Here is a 14,148-nt window from a genome sequence, read left to right as displayed (position 1 = left end):
CCCTTCAATAATTACTGGCACACAGTGTCCTAAAAAATAACTGCGCCCAGGAAACAGTGTCCCTGACACTAATAGTGTAAACATAATGTTCCCCAAAAATAAGTGTGCTAAGCTGATATCGTGCCAGGGTGCCCCCCACAGTAATACTGCTCCCCAAAGTCCCACCAATAGAAATAATTATCTGCCAGACAACACGTAGTAGTAATAGTGCCCCTACAGTAATAATGTCCCCACTGTGTCCCAGAAGTAATAATGCTCCCATAGTGCTCATACTAGTATTCAAGTTCCTCATAGTCCCTCAACTGTAATAAAGCCCACCATAATGTCCCCAGTGGTAATAATTCTCTTTATAATGTGTAACAGTAGAAAATTGCCCCCTTTATAATGTGCGCCAGTACATAAAAGTGCCCTGTTGTGTGGCAGTATAAAAAATACCTCCCCTTAGTGCCCCCAGTTGAGCCAAGGTTCCCATAGTGCCCTATAATTTGCGCCAGTATAAAATACTCCTATATCGTGCTCCTTCCCTTGTCCCCATGGTGCCTGACAATGTGCCAGTATAAAATGCCCCATAATGTGTGCCAGTATATAAGATAGGGTCACCAGTAGATGCCCCCAAAGTGCTCCTCCCTTCTCCATAGTGCCCCCCATGTGTGCTAGCATATAAGATAGGGCCCCCATAGTGCTACTCCCCCTCCATAGTGCCCCCCATGTCTGCCAATATATAAGATAGAGCCCCAGAAGATGCCCCCATAGTGCTCCTCTCCCCTCTTCTCCATAGTGCCCGCCATGTGTGCCAGTATATAAGATAAGGTCCCCATAGTGCTCCTCCCCCTCCATAGTGCCCCCCATGTTTGCTAGTATTCAAAATAGGGCCCCCATAGTGCTCCTCCTCCTCTATAGTGCCCCCCATGTGTGTCAGTACATAAGATAGGGCCCAGATAGGGCCCCTAGTAAAGTGTAAATAAAAAATTTAAAAAAACTCACATACTTTCCACCTTGCCGCTTTCAGCGATGCGATGCAGGCCTCTTCTGGGCTGTGCCCCGCGCTGTACGGCTCAGGCGGCGTGATGACGTCATTGCGCCGCCTGTGCCTCCCTCTGATAGGCTACAGGCACTAGGCCTGCAACCTATGAGAGGACTGGGGAAGGGAGACGCCATACAGATGAATAGAGATGAGCGCCTCAACAATGGAAGCACTCATCTCCCCCTGCTGCCCCCTCCTGCTCTGGGCCCCTGTGCAGCCGGTATGTCCGCCCCTCTCTATATATGCATGCTCAGGCGACCATGCATGTGTATAGAACAGGGGTAAGAAACCTCCAGCTGTTATGAAACTACAACTCCCAGCATGCATACTTGCTGTGTTCTTCTCAGAACTCCAATAGAAATGAATGGAGCATGCTGGGAATTGTAGTTTCACAACAGCTGGAGTGCCGAGGGTTGCTGACCCCTGGTATAGGAGGATGAGGGGAGAAGGCTGTGGATCAATCACTCGGCTGACAGTTATCTCATGTGTAGGGCTGCACCCACTGATTTTGGAGGGACTGACAGTGACTAACCATTTAATGTATATGGGGGCTTCCTGACTTCCCCCCCCCCCCCCCCCCCCCCCGAGAAGTCAGATGTAGGGGAACAGAAGGGTTGGGCAGTTAGATTTTAATATGCCTGATCCTTTATTCTCAAGGGAGATAAGTGACTGGTGTCTGACAGCAGCTTATTCCTCCATGCCCATTAAGAATACATGCAAGTTGTGAGTGCATGTCTACAAGGGGTCGGGGGGAATAGCTGTAAGCTAAGGGCCCCATAGCAAGAATCAAACCAGGCCCCCCACACCGGACAGAAGGGTTTCCGCCTAAACCCCTTTCAGTGATCCTTGGGACATTTTTTCCACTGCCTCATTTGTTCCTTTAGAGCGGGCATGCTCAACCTGCGGCCCTCCAGCTGTTGCAAAACTACAACTCCCATCATTCCCGGACAGCCTACAGCTATCAGCCTACAGAAGGGCATGGTGGGAGTTGTAGTTTTACAACAGCTGGAGGGCCGCAAGTTGAGCATCCCTGCTTTAGAAGAGGATAAAGTCCTGACCATGTTTTCACCTCCAGTAGAAGAGGAGATGATCCCAACTAAGACTGGGCCCCCTCTTGCCCCGGGCCCCATAGCAGTCGCATGGTCTACCACTATGCTAGTTACACCCCTGACTGTCAGTTGAATAACGGTTCAGCCAACAGCTTTCTGAAGTGTATGGCCAGCTCCTGTCCTCATTGTAGATAATAGATGGCTACAATTGTATCCGATCTCTGCAATTCTACGTGAGGTGGATACCTCAGAGCAGAAATCACTGTGCTGTCCTGACAGTTTATTACAATGTTTCAGGGAAGGTAAAATGTGTGAGAGGTTTAGGTCACAGAGGATTGCAAAACTGGCAAACTCTCAACTTTGAAAAGTATTAGGTCTATACATGTTTTCAGCCTCAGGATAGGAACAGGAATGTCCCCATTCACTGACAGCAAGCAGCAATTTTGAAAAATGAAGCCGTGGAAATGTATATTTGAAGGTTGCAGAACTTTTCATTAGTTTAGACAATGGGGGTATATCGCTAGGATACGCCCCCATTGTCTGATAGGTGTGGGTCCCAACTCTGGGACCAGCACCTATCTCCTAAACGGAGCCGGCAAAGTCCTGGAGGGTGCACCACGCATGCACGGTTGCCCTTCATTCATTTCTATGGGACCGCCGAAAATAGCCAAGCGCTGGCTTGGCTATTTCCTTTGGTCCCATAAAAAATGAATGGGAGTGGTGGCCGCGCAAGCATAGTCTGCTCCCATTCATTTCTATGGGGATTCCGAAAATAGCCGAGTGCGCTGGCTATTTTCAGTGGGCCAGCAGGAAGGCTTGGTGGTGGCCGGACCCAGCACCGCCGGCCACCACTTTGCCGACCTCGTGCTAGGCTTCGTTTTAGAGATAGGTGCAGGTCCCGTACCTATCAGACAATGGGGGCATATCCTAGCGATATGCCCCCATTGTCTGAGAAGGGAATACCCCTTTAAGGCCTCATGCTCACAACTTTATTTTCTTTCTGCATCCTATTTGCACTTTTGGCGGATCGGATGTAGACCCATTCATTTCAATGGGGTTGCAAAAAATGCGGCCATTCCACAAAAAAAATAGAACATGCACTATTCTTGTCTTTCTTGCTAACAAGAATAGGCAGCTCTGCAATAGGGCCGGCTGAAAATGTGGGCTGCAACATGGTCGGTATCCGTGTTTTGTGGATCCGCGGTTTGTGGACCCTAAAACAGATATGGTCATATGTAGGAGGCATCCATGTATTGCAGTGCGAGAAGACTTGCATCCTGAAGCATCGAGAGGCCACTGAGCGGACTCATTCCTGTGTGTATGTAGGACACGTGTACTGCGGCGATTAACCATCTATCGCCATTCATACTGTGCTTACCCTGCAGTGACTGTAGACATAAACTCCAGAGGTAAAGCACAGGTAAAGTGTAACCGATCTAAACAAGAATGATCAAAGTCTGCATCTAAAAGGGATGAATGTGTTTAAAGAGGACCTGTCCCCTCTCCTGACATGTCTGCTTTAGTAACTTCTTTCATCCCCCATGTAATAACAATTCTGGGGCATCTATTGTTATGATTCTGTGTTGTGCCATTCCTCTATTATTCCTGCTAGAAGTTATGAATGAATTGCTAGCAATTTGCAATGAAGGTCCAGATGGGTGTTACTAGTTGAGGGTGTGTTCTTGCACAATCTTTCCACTTTCCAATCAGTTCTGGGAACTGTGCAAGGACTGGTAACACCCATCTGGACCTTCATTGAAAATTCATTCATAACTTCTAGCAGAAATAATAGAGGAATGGCACATCATAGCGTCATAAGGATAGATGCACCAGAATAGTTATTACATTGGGAATGCAAGTAGTTGCCAAATCAGACATGTCAGGAGAGGGGACGGCTCCTCTTTAAAGGAGCATCTAATTTACTCATTTATGGTTGAGATCAGAATATATCTTAAGTGGTGGCAGGAGTTACAGAAACAACCAAAAGGTCCATGCTACCATGTGTCAATGCTGTGTTAGGCCTCATGCACACGACCGTATGTATTTTGCAGTCCGCAAAAAACGGATCTGCAAAAAATACGGATGACGTCCGTGACCATTCCATATTTTGCAGAACGGAACAGCTGGCCCCTAATAGAACAGTCCTATCCTTGTCCGTAATGCGGGCAATAATAGGACATGTATATATATATATATATATATGTATTATATTAATTAATTATCCTATAAAATATAGGTAAGGTTATACTATACCAAAATGTCAGCTAGCAGAAATCAGTTTCAATGGTTCTAAGATGGCTGCCTCCAATGACTGAAAAGGTGGTCAGGGCTGGATCTGGTCTTCTCCCTTTTGATGGATTCCGGATGATCGTCCCTTGATGATAGTTAGAGAGAGAGATATATCCCTTCTGTCAGCCCATACCATCTTTTTATCCTATCTTAGAAAGGGCTTGGCCAAGTTTGATCATTAACTAGTGACCTCACTTTATAATTAATAGAACCTCCCTCTAGGGAAAATACACCCTAGATCTTTAAGTTACCCTAACACTAGATGGCACTAGTACTCCATACAAAAGTCGAGGCACTTACTTATTTATGATCACCTGTGTCCACATTTCTCCATTCAAGAAAACCTTAAAGCGAACCTTTCACCAGGATTTCACTTAATAAACTATTACCAGTACCTTATAGATTATCCTCATTCTGTTTCAATGCATTCTTGTGCCGCTTTCCTGGGATGTATATTCATGAAAAAAACGACTAAGGCTACTTTCACACTAGCGTTCGGAGCGGATCCGTCTGATGTTTCTTCAGACGGATCCGCTCCGATAATGCAGACGTTCGCATCCGTTCAGAACGGATGCGTCTGCATTAAAACTTAGAAAATTTTCTAAGTGTGAAAGTTGTCTGAGCGGATCCGTTCAGACTTTACATTGAAAGTCAATGGGGAACGGATCCGCTTGAAGATTGAGCCATATTGTGTCATCTTCAAGCGGATCCGTCCCCATTGACTTCCATTATAAGTCTGGACGGATCCGCTCGCAAGCAGCGTTCAGGTGTCCGCTCACTGAGCGGAGCGGAGGCTGAACGCTCGCAGGCGGATGCATTCTCAGTGGATCCGCCTCCACTGAGAATGCATTGGGGCCAGACGGATGCGTTCGGGGCCGCTCGTGAGCCCCTTCAAACGGTGCGCATGAGCGGACACCCGAACGCTAGTGTGAAAGTAGCCTTATAAAGTCCTCGTCTCCAGCTCCTGCAGTCACGCTAGAAGTCAAGGGGGTAGCCCTTCCCTCACTCCGGGCTGTAACTCCCCTGCCCTAACCCCTCCTCTAAGTAGTGTAACTGACACCCGGCTCAGTCGCCGGGACCGCGCTTGTACAGGCGGCGCATGCGCCGTCGGACTCAAGCGCGATCCTGTAACTGAATCGCGCATGCGCCGTCCCTGATGCCTGCCTGTCTTCTCTTCCTCACGCGCGATTCAGTTACAGGATCGCGCTTGAGTCCGACGGCACATGCGCCGCCTGTACAAGCGGGGTCCCGGCGACTGAGCCGGGTGTCAGTTACACTACTTAGAGGAGGGGTTAGGGCAGGGGAGTTACAGCCCGGAGTGAGGGAAGGGGTACCCCCTTGACTTCTACCGTGACTTCAGGAGCTGGAGACGAGGACTTTATAAGTAGTTTTTTTCATGAATATACATCCCAGGAAAGCGGCACAAGAATGCATTGAAACAGAATGAGGATAATCTATAAGGTACTGGTAATAGTTTATTAAGTGAAATCCTGGTGAAAGGTTCGCTTTAAGGAAAGAAATAATTAACTTGTGTTTTACACTGAGAGAAATTCTAAAAATGACAGAGGAATCTGTACCTCATTTCTAACCTTAAAACTGAATATATCTAGAAGGACCACGCTCTTATAAATGCTATATCTACAGCACACGTATTTAAACTGATTATATAAAAATCAATCTACTCATATGTTGCTTAATATAAAAACCCCAAAAAAAGATTAGTCTGATTATGATTAGATGAGTCTTTCTATTCACTGAAAATCATCAAAACTCAGCACATGTCTAATACATTGTCTTATCTAGGCAATTACTTTTCATCAGACCTTGGGACGTCTCCTTCTCACAAAAACAGACTTGGGTAAACATTTTGGTACATATTGTAAATCTTAGGTTAGTAATTCAGAGTTAAAATCCTGAACTCACTCTGCACTTTTAAAATAAGACAAAATCGTTGTCCTTTAGGCTCATGTCCATACATCTTATATAGGCCTTATACTTATGGACTTTATTTATACCCAATAGTTCTGACAGCACCCTGAATGCATCCAGACCTAATCCGTCACGCTCGTGTGAAAGAGGCCTTACACTGTGTCTATTGCTCCCATTCACTTCTATAGGGCCCCTCAGGCACTAGGACCCTTGTGCAACTGCTACCTCTGCACCCCAACGCTCCCCTCTCGTACCCTGGCCTGTCACATTTCTGTCTGCTCTACTGGCGGTGACCCCTGGCTCTGCTCCTGTCCTCGTTACTGCTGTATCCACTGCCACCACTAAAACAAGTCTATTCTACAGGCCGCTACCTGGGGATTTTATAATTGCATGTTACTCATTTTGGGCTAAAAATATTTTTTTAAATTAGTCTATATTTTGTGATATATGTGGTTAAAAATCTGTATTTTTGCAGACAGTCATTCCTGAGTCCCGTTAGCTGACGACGCATGTGAAGCCTTATTTCCGATCTCCTGACGTCATAAACACTCATTTAAGCCATATTCTTATCGGTTTGATAAGAGTTCAGCTAGAATGAGTGTTTATGACGTCAGGAGATCAAGGCTTCACATGAGTCAACTCAGCTGAGACAGTTTCCAAAAAGACTGATTTTGAACCTCATGCATTACAAAAACTGCTAAAAATGTTTTGTAAAGACCAATTGAAAAAATTATTTTTAGCCCAAAATGAATAAAAGGCCATCATAAACAACCCCCCATGCCAAATTCTTGAGCTAACCCCTTCCCTCCAGCCAGAGGTGTCACTTTTCCAGTGTGCACTTTCTATAATACCGGTGTCTTCTTATGTACTAGAAGAGGCTTTGGGCCCCCTTAACCGCCTCCGAACCGCCTAACGCAGGATCGCGTTCCGGAGGCGGCAGCCCTGCGCAGAGTCACGCATATACGCGTCATCTCGCGAGACGCAAGATTTCCTGTGAAGGCGCGCACACAGGCGCGCGCATTCACAGGATCGGAAGGTAAGCGAGTGGATCTCCAGCCTGCCAGCGGCGATCGTTCGCTGGCAGGCTGGAAATGCGATTTTTTTAACCCCTAACAGGTATATTAGACGCTGTTTTGATAACAGCGTCTAATATACCTGCTACCTGGTCCTCTGGTGGTCCCTTTTGCTTGGATCGACCACCAGAGGACACAGGCAGCTCAGTAATAAGTAGCACCAAACACCACTACACTACACCCCCCCTGTCACTTATTAACCCCTTATTAACCCCTGATCACCCCATATAGACTCCCTGATCACCCCCCTGTCATTGATCACCCCCCTGTCATTGATCACCCCCTGTAAGGCTCCATTTAGACGGCCAAATGTTTTTTACGGATACATGGATCGGATCCGCAAAACACATACGGACATCTGAATGGACTCTTACAGGGGGTGATCAATGACAGGGGGGTGATCACCCCATATAGACTCCCTGATCACCCCCCTGTCATTGATCACCCCCCTGTCATTGATCACCCCCCTGTCATTGATCACCCCCCTGTCATTGATCACCCCTCTGTAAGGCTCCATTCAGACATTTTTTTGGCCCAAGTTAGCGGAAATTATTATTTTTTCTTTCTTTTTTTCTTACAAAGTCTCATATTCCACTAACTTGTGTCAAAAAATTAAATCTCACATGAACTCACCATACCCCTCACGGAATCCAAATGCGTAAATTTTTTTAGACATTTATATTCCAGACTTCTTCTTACGCTTTAGGGCCCCTAAAATGCCAGGGCAGTATAAATACCCCACATGTGACCCCATTTCGGAAAGAAGACACCCCAAGGTATTCCGTGAGGGGCATATTGAGTCCATGAAAGATTGAAATTTTTGTCCCAAGTTAGCGGAAAGGGAGACTTTGTGAGAAAAAACAAAAAAAAATCAATTTCCGCTAAAAAAAATTCTATGAACTCGCCATGCCCCTCATTGAATATCTTGGGGTGTCTTCTTTCCAAAATGGGGTCACATGTGGGGTATTTATACTGCCCTGGCATTTTAGGGGGCCTAAAGCGTGAGAAGAAGTCTGGGATCCAAATGTCTAAAAATGCCCTCATAAAAGGAATTTGGGCCCCTTTGCGCATCTAGGCTGCAAAAAAGTGTCACACATGTGGTATCGCTGTACTCAGGAGAAGTTGGGCAATGTGTTTTGGGGTGTCATTTTACATATACCCATGCTGGGTGAGATAAATATCTTGGTCAAATGCCAACTTTGCATAAAAAAAATGGGAAAAGTTGTCTTTTGCCGAGATATTTCTCTCACCCAGCATGGGTATATGTGAAATGACACCCCAAAACACATTGCCCAACTTCTCCTGAGTACGGCGATACCACATGTGTGACTCTTTTTTGAAGACTAGGTGGGCAAAGGGGCCCACATTCCAAAGAGCACCTTTAGGATTTCACAGGTCATTTTTTACACATTTTGATTTCAAACGACTTACCACACATTAGGTCCCCTAGAATGCCAGGGCAGTATAACTACCCCACAAGAGACCCCATTTTGGAAAGAAGACACCCCAAGGTATTCTGTGAGGGGCATGGCGAGTTCCTAGATTTTTTATTTTTTGTCACAAGTTAGCGGAAAATGATGATTTTATTTTATTTATTTTTTTCTTACCAAGTCTCATATTCCACTAACTTGTGACAAAAAATAAAAACTTCCATGAACTCACTATGCCCATCACGAAATACCTTGGGGTGTCTTCTTTCCAAAATGGGGTCACTTGTGGGGTAGTTATACTGCCCTGGCATTCTAGGGGCCCTAATGTGTGGTAAGTGGTTTGAAATCAAAATGTGTAAAAAATGGCCGGTGAAATCCGAAAGGTGCTCTTTGGAATGTGGGCCCCTTTGACCACCTAGGCTGCAAAAAAGTGTCACACATCTGGTATTGCCGTACTCAGGGGAAGTTGGGCAATGTGTTTTGGGGTGTCATTTTACATATACCCATGCTGGGTGAGAGAAATATCTTGGCAAAAGACAACTTTTCCCATTTTTTTTATACAAAGTTGGCATTTGACCAAGATATTTATCTCACCCAGCATCAGGGGCGGGCTGGGCCGGGGGGCAGGGAGGCAATTGCCCCCCAGGCCGCCCTAAATAAACGGCCGCTGGGCCGCCCGTCTTAAAATTTTTTTTTTTTTTTTTTTTTTTTACTCTTCAGGGCCGCACCGCCGATCATCACCACAGGCGGCGCGGCCCTGGATGTCATTGCGGCCGTGCTCTGTGCTGTGGGGCAGGGGAGGGAGATGCGTGTCCCTCCCCTGTTCTTCTGATAGGCCGCAGGCACTAATGCCTGCAGCCTATCAGAGGCCGGCTCAGGCAGTGCGATGACGTCATTATCATCGCGACGCCTGACACAGCAGGGACACAGGCCAGAAGAGGCTTGCATCGCTGCTGATGGAGGTAAGTATTAGTGTTTTTTTTTTTTTCTTCTTTGCGGGGGGCTGGCACTATGGGGGGGGATCTGGCACTATGGGGGGGGGGGGGATCTGGCACTATGGGGGGATCTGGCACTATAGGGGGGGCTTGCACTATAGGGGGGGCTGGCACTATGGGGGGGGGGATCTGGCACTTTGGGGGAGCTAGCACTATGGGGGGGCACTATAGGGGGAGCTGGCACTATGGGGGGGGGATCTGGCACTATAGGGGGGATCTGGCACTATGGGGGGGGATCTGGCACTATGGGGGGGATCTGGCACTATAGGGGGGGCTGGCACTATGGGGGGGGATCTGGCACTTTGGGGGAGCTAGCACTATGGGGGGGCACTATAGGGGGAGCTGGCACTATGGGGGGGGGGATCTGGCACTATGGGGGGGGTCTGGCACTATGGGGGGGATCTGGCACTATGGGGGGGGGATCTGGCACTATGGGGGGGGGATCTGGCACTATAGGGGGATCTGGCACTATAGGGGGGCTGGCACTATGGGGGGGATCTGGCACTATGGGGGATCTGGAATTATAGGGGGGCTGGCACTATGGGGGGGATCTGGCACTATAGGGGGGGCTTGCACTATAGGGGGGGCTGGCACTATGGGGGGGGATCTGGCACTTTGGGGGAGCTAGCACTATGGGGGGGCACTATAGGGGGAGCTGTCACTATGGGGGGGGATCTGGCACTATGGGGGGATCTGGCACTATGGGGGGGGATCTGGCACTATGGGGGGGATCTGGCACTATGGGGGGGGGATCTGGCACTATGGGGGGGGATCTGGCACTATAGGGGGATCTGGCACTATAGGGAGGCTGGCACTATGGGGGGGGATCTGGCACTATGGGGGATCTGGAATTATAGGGGGGCTGGCACTATGGGGGGGATCTGGCACTATGGGGGGGATCTGGCACTATAGGGGGGCTTGCACTATAGGGGGGGCTTGCACTACAGGGGGGGCTGGCACTTTGGGGGGGATTTGGCACTATGGGGGGGATCTGGCACTATAGGGAGGCTGGCACTATGGGGGGGGATCTGGCACTATGGGGGATCTGGAATTATAGGGGGGCTGGCACTATGGGGGGGATCTGGCACTATAGGGGGGGCTTGCACTATAGGGGGGGCTTGCACTATAGGGGGGGCTGGCACTTTGGGGGGGATTTGGCACTATGGGGGGGATCTGGCACTTTGGGGGAGCTAGCACTATGCGGGGGCACTATAGGGGGAGCTGGCACTATGGGGGAGCTGGCACTATGGGGGGGCTGACACTATGGGGGAGGAGCTGGCACTATGGGGGAGGAGCTGGCACTATGGGGGGGCTTGGCATTATGGGGGAGGAGCTGGCACTATGGGGGGGCTTGCACTATAGGGGGAGCTGGCACTATGGTGGGGGCTTGCACTATAGGGGGAGCTGGCACTATGGGGGGGATCTGGCACTATGGGGGGATTTGGCACTATGGGGGGGATCTGGCACTTTGGGGGGGCACTATAGGCGGAGCTGGCACTATAGGGGGGCTGGCACTATGGGGGAGCTGGCACTATGGGGGAGCTGGCACTATGGGGGGGCTGGCACTATGGGGGGGCTGGCACTATAGGGGAGGAGCTGGCACTATGGGGGGGCTTGCACTATAGGGGGAGCTAGCACTATGGGTGGGGCTGGCACTATGGGGGAGCTGGCACTATAGGGGAACTGGCACTATAAGGGGGATGGCACTATGGGGGGCTGGCACTATAAGGGGGCTGGCACTATGGGGGAACTGGCACACTATAAGGGGGATGGCACTATGGGGGGGAGCTGGCACTATGAGGGGAGCCGGCACTATGAGGGGAGCTGGCACTATGGGGGCATTTCTTGCTGGCACATTATGGGGGGCACCATGGGGGACAGGAGCACTATGGGGGTATCTGGGGGCTCTAAAGGGGCTTTTTTTTTTAATTATTGGCACATTCTGGGGGGCACTATAGGGGACAGCAGCACTATGGGGCATCTGGTGTTACTATAGGGGCATTATTTGGGGGCACTATGGGGAAGTGGGGGCTCTAAAGGGGCCTTTTGTATTGGAACATTATGGAGGGCACTATGGCATTTGGTAGCACTAAGGGGGCATTTTTTACTGGCACATTATGGCAGGCACTATAGGGGAGAGCGGCACTATGGGACATTATTTGGGGGCACTATGGGGGAGTGGAGCACTATTGGGGCATATGGTGGCACTAAGAAGGGGAATTTTTTTACTGGCACATTGTGGGGGAGAGGAGCACTATAGGGGCATCTGCTGGGGGTACTAAGGGGCATTTTTTCACTGCCATATTATGGGGGACACTATGGGGAAGGGGGAGAGGAGCAGTATGAGTGCATTTACTGGGGCACTATATAGGGGTATTTTATACTGGCATACATTATGGGGACATTAGCTCAACTGCGGGCACTAAGCGGGGGTATTTCATGTACTGTCACATTATAGGGAAAATTAGTACTACTAGGGGGTATTATGGGGAGCTTTACTACTACTGGGGGTCTATGAGGAACATGATTACATGGGCACTATTGGGGCATTATTACTACTAAGTGTGCTCTGGCAGAGAATTATTTCTATTGGTGGGATTTTGGGGGCACCCTGGCACAGTATCAGCTTAGCACAATTATTTTTGGGGGACATTATCTTTATACTATTAGTGTCTGGGTGCAGTTATTTTTTAGAGCACTGTGTGCCAATAATTGTTTAAGGGGGCACTATCTGTGTGGTAGTAGTATTCCCAGGGGTACTGTTTCTGCAGTATAGTATTGGGGGCATAGCGGGTACAGTATTGGGGGCACTATCTGTGTGGTAGTAGTATTCCCAGGGGTACTGTTTCTGCAGTATAGTATTGGGGGTGGCAGGAAACTAATGTCTGTTTCTCAATCTCTGCAGAGACGGGAGATGGCTGAAGAATCATCATGGCGGTTTGGTCTGAATGGAGAAGATGAGGAAAGAGAACGTCTACAACAAAGGTGACATCACTGGATGTAAGAGGTATGTGGTGCTCTGTAGGAGAGGAGATGCTTCGGCTCCTCCTCCTGCCATTTGCAGAAGGAGGATTCAGAGCTGGGTGAGGACGGCCAAAGGGGGCAGCAGGCCACGGGCGGGTGGCAGATGGTGGGGGGAACCACAGGCCTTGAGCAGGATCTGGGGAGGGAGGAGAGCGGAGGAGCTTCCTGGCTGTAGCTGGTTATATAATCAGGCAGTGCAGCCAGGACAGACCCTCCCCTCTCCGTATGATGTGTAGACAGGCCTCAACTATAGAATGTCAGCTGTACAGTGTTTGTTGGGAGTGGCCTATTAAATGTAGGAGGGGCTTTTAATAATGGGCGGGCTAAAAATGGGCCACTTGACTGGATTTGCCCCCCAGGACTAAGGCTGCCAGCCCTCCCCTGCCCAGCATGGGTATATGTAAAATGACACCCCAAAACACATTGCCCAACTTCTCCTGAGTACGGAAATACCACATGTGTGACACTTTTTTGCAGCCTAGGTGGGCAAAGGGGCCCACATTCCAAAGAGCACCTTTCGGATTTCACCGGCCATTTTTTACAGATTTTGATTTCAAACTACTTACCACACATTAGGGCCCCTAGAATGCCAGGGCAGTATAACTACCCCACAAGTGACCCCATTTTGGAAAGAAGACACCCCAAGGTATTCGCTGATGGGCATAGTGAGTTCATGGAAGTTTTTATTTTTTGTCACAAGTTAGTGGAATATGAGACTTTGTAAGAAAAAAATAAAAATAAAAAAAATCATAATTTTCTGCTAATTTGTGACAAAAAATAAAAAGTTCTATGAACTCACTATGCCCATCAGCGAATACTTTAGGGTGTCTGCTTTCCGAAATGGGGTCATTTGTGGGGTGTTTGTACTGTCTGGCCATTGTAGAACCTCAGGAAACATGACAGGTGCTCAGAAAGTCAGAGCTGCTTCAAAAAGCGGAAATTCACATTTTTGTACCATAGATTGTAAACGCTATAACTTTTACCCAAACCATTTTTTTTTTACCCAAACATTTTTTTTTTATCAAAGACATGTAGAACAATAAATCTAGAGAAAAATATATATATGGATGTCTTTTTTTTTGCAAAATTTTACAACTGAAAGTGAAAAATGTCATTTTTTTGCAAAAAATCGTTAAATTTCAATTAATAACAAAAAAAGTAAAAATGTCAGCAGCAATGAAATTCCACCAAATTAAAGCTCTATTAGTGAGAAGAAAAGAAGGTAAAATTCATTTGGGTGGTAAATTGCATGACCGAGCAATAAACGGTGAAAGTAGTGTAGTGCAGAATGGTAAAAAGTGGCCTGGTCTTTAAGGGTGTTTAAGCTAAGGGGGC

The sequence above is a fragment of the Bufo bufo genome, chromosome 6 (assembly GCF_905171765.1).
Source record: "Bufo bufo chromosome 6, aBufBuf1.1, whole genome shotgun sequence".
Taxonomy (NCBI): domain Eukaryota; kingdom Metazoa; phylum Chordata; class Amphibia; order Anura; family Bufonidae; genus Bufo; species Bufo bufo.
The sequence above is the reverse complement of the archived record's forward strand: the minus strand, read 5'-3'. Positions refer to the sequence as shown.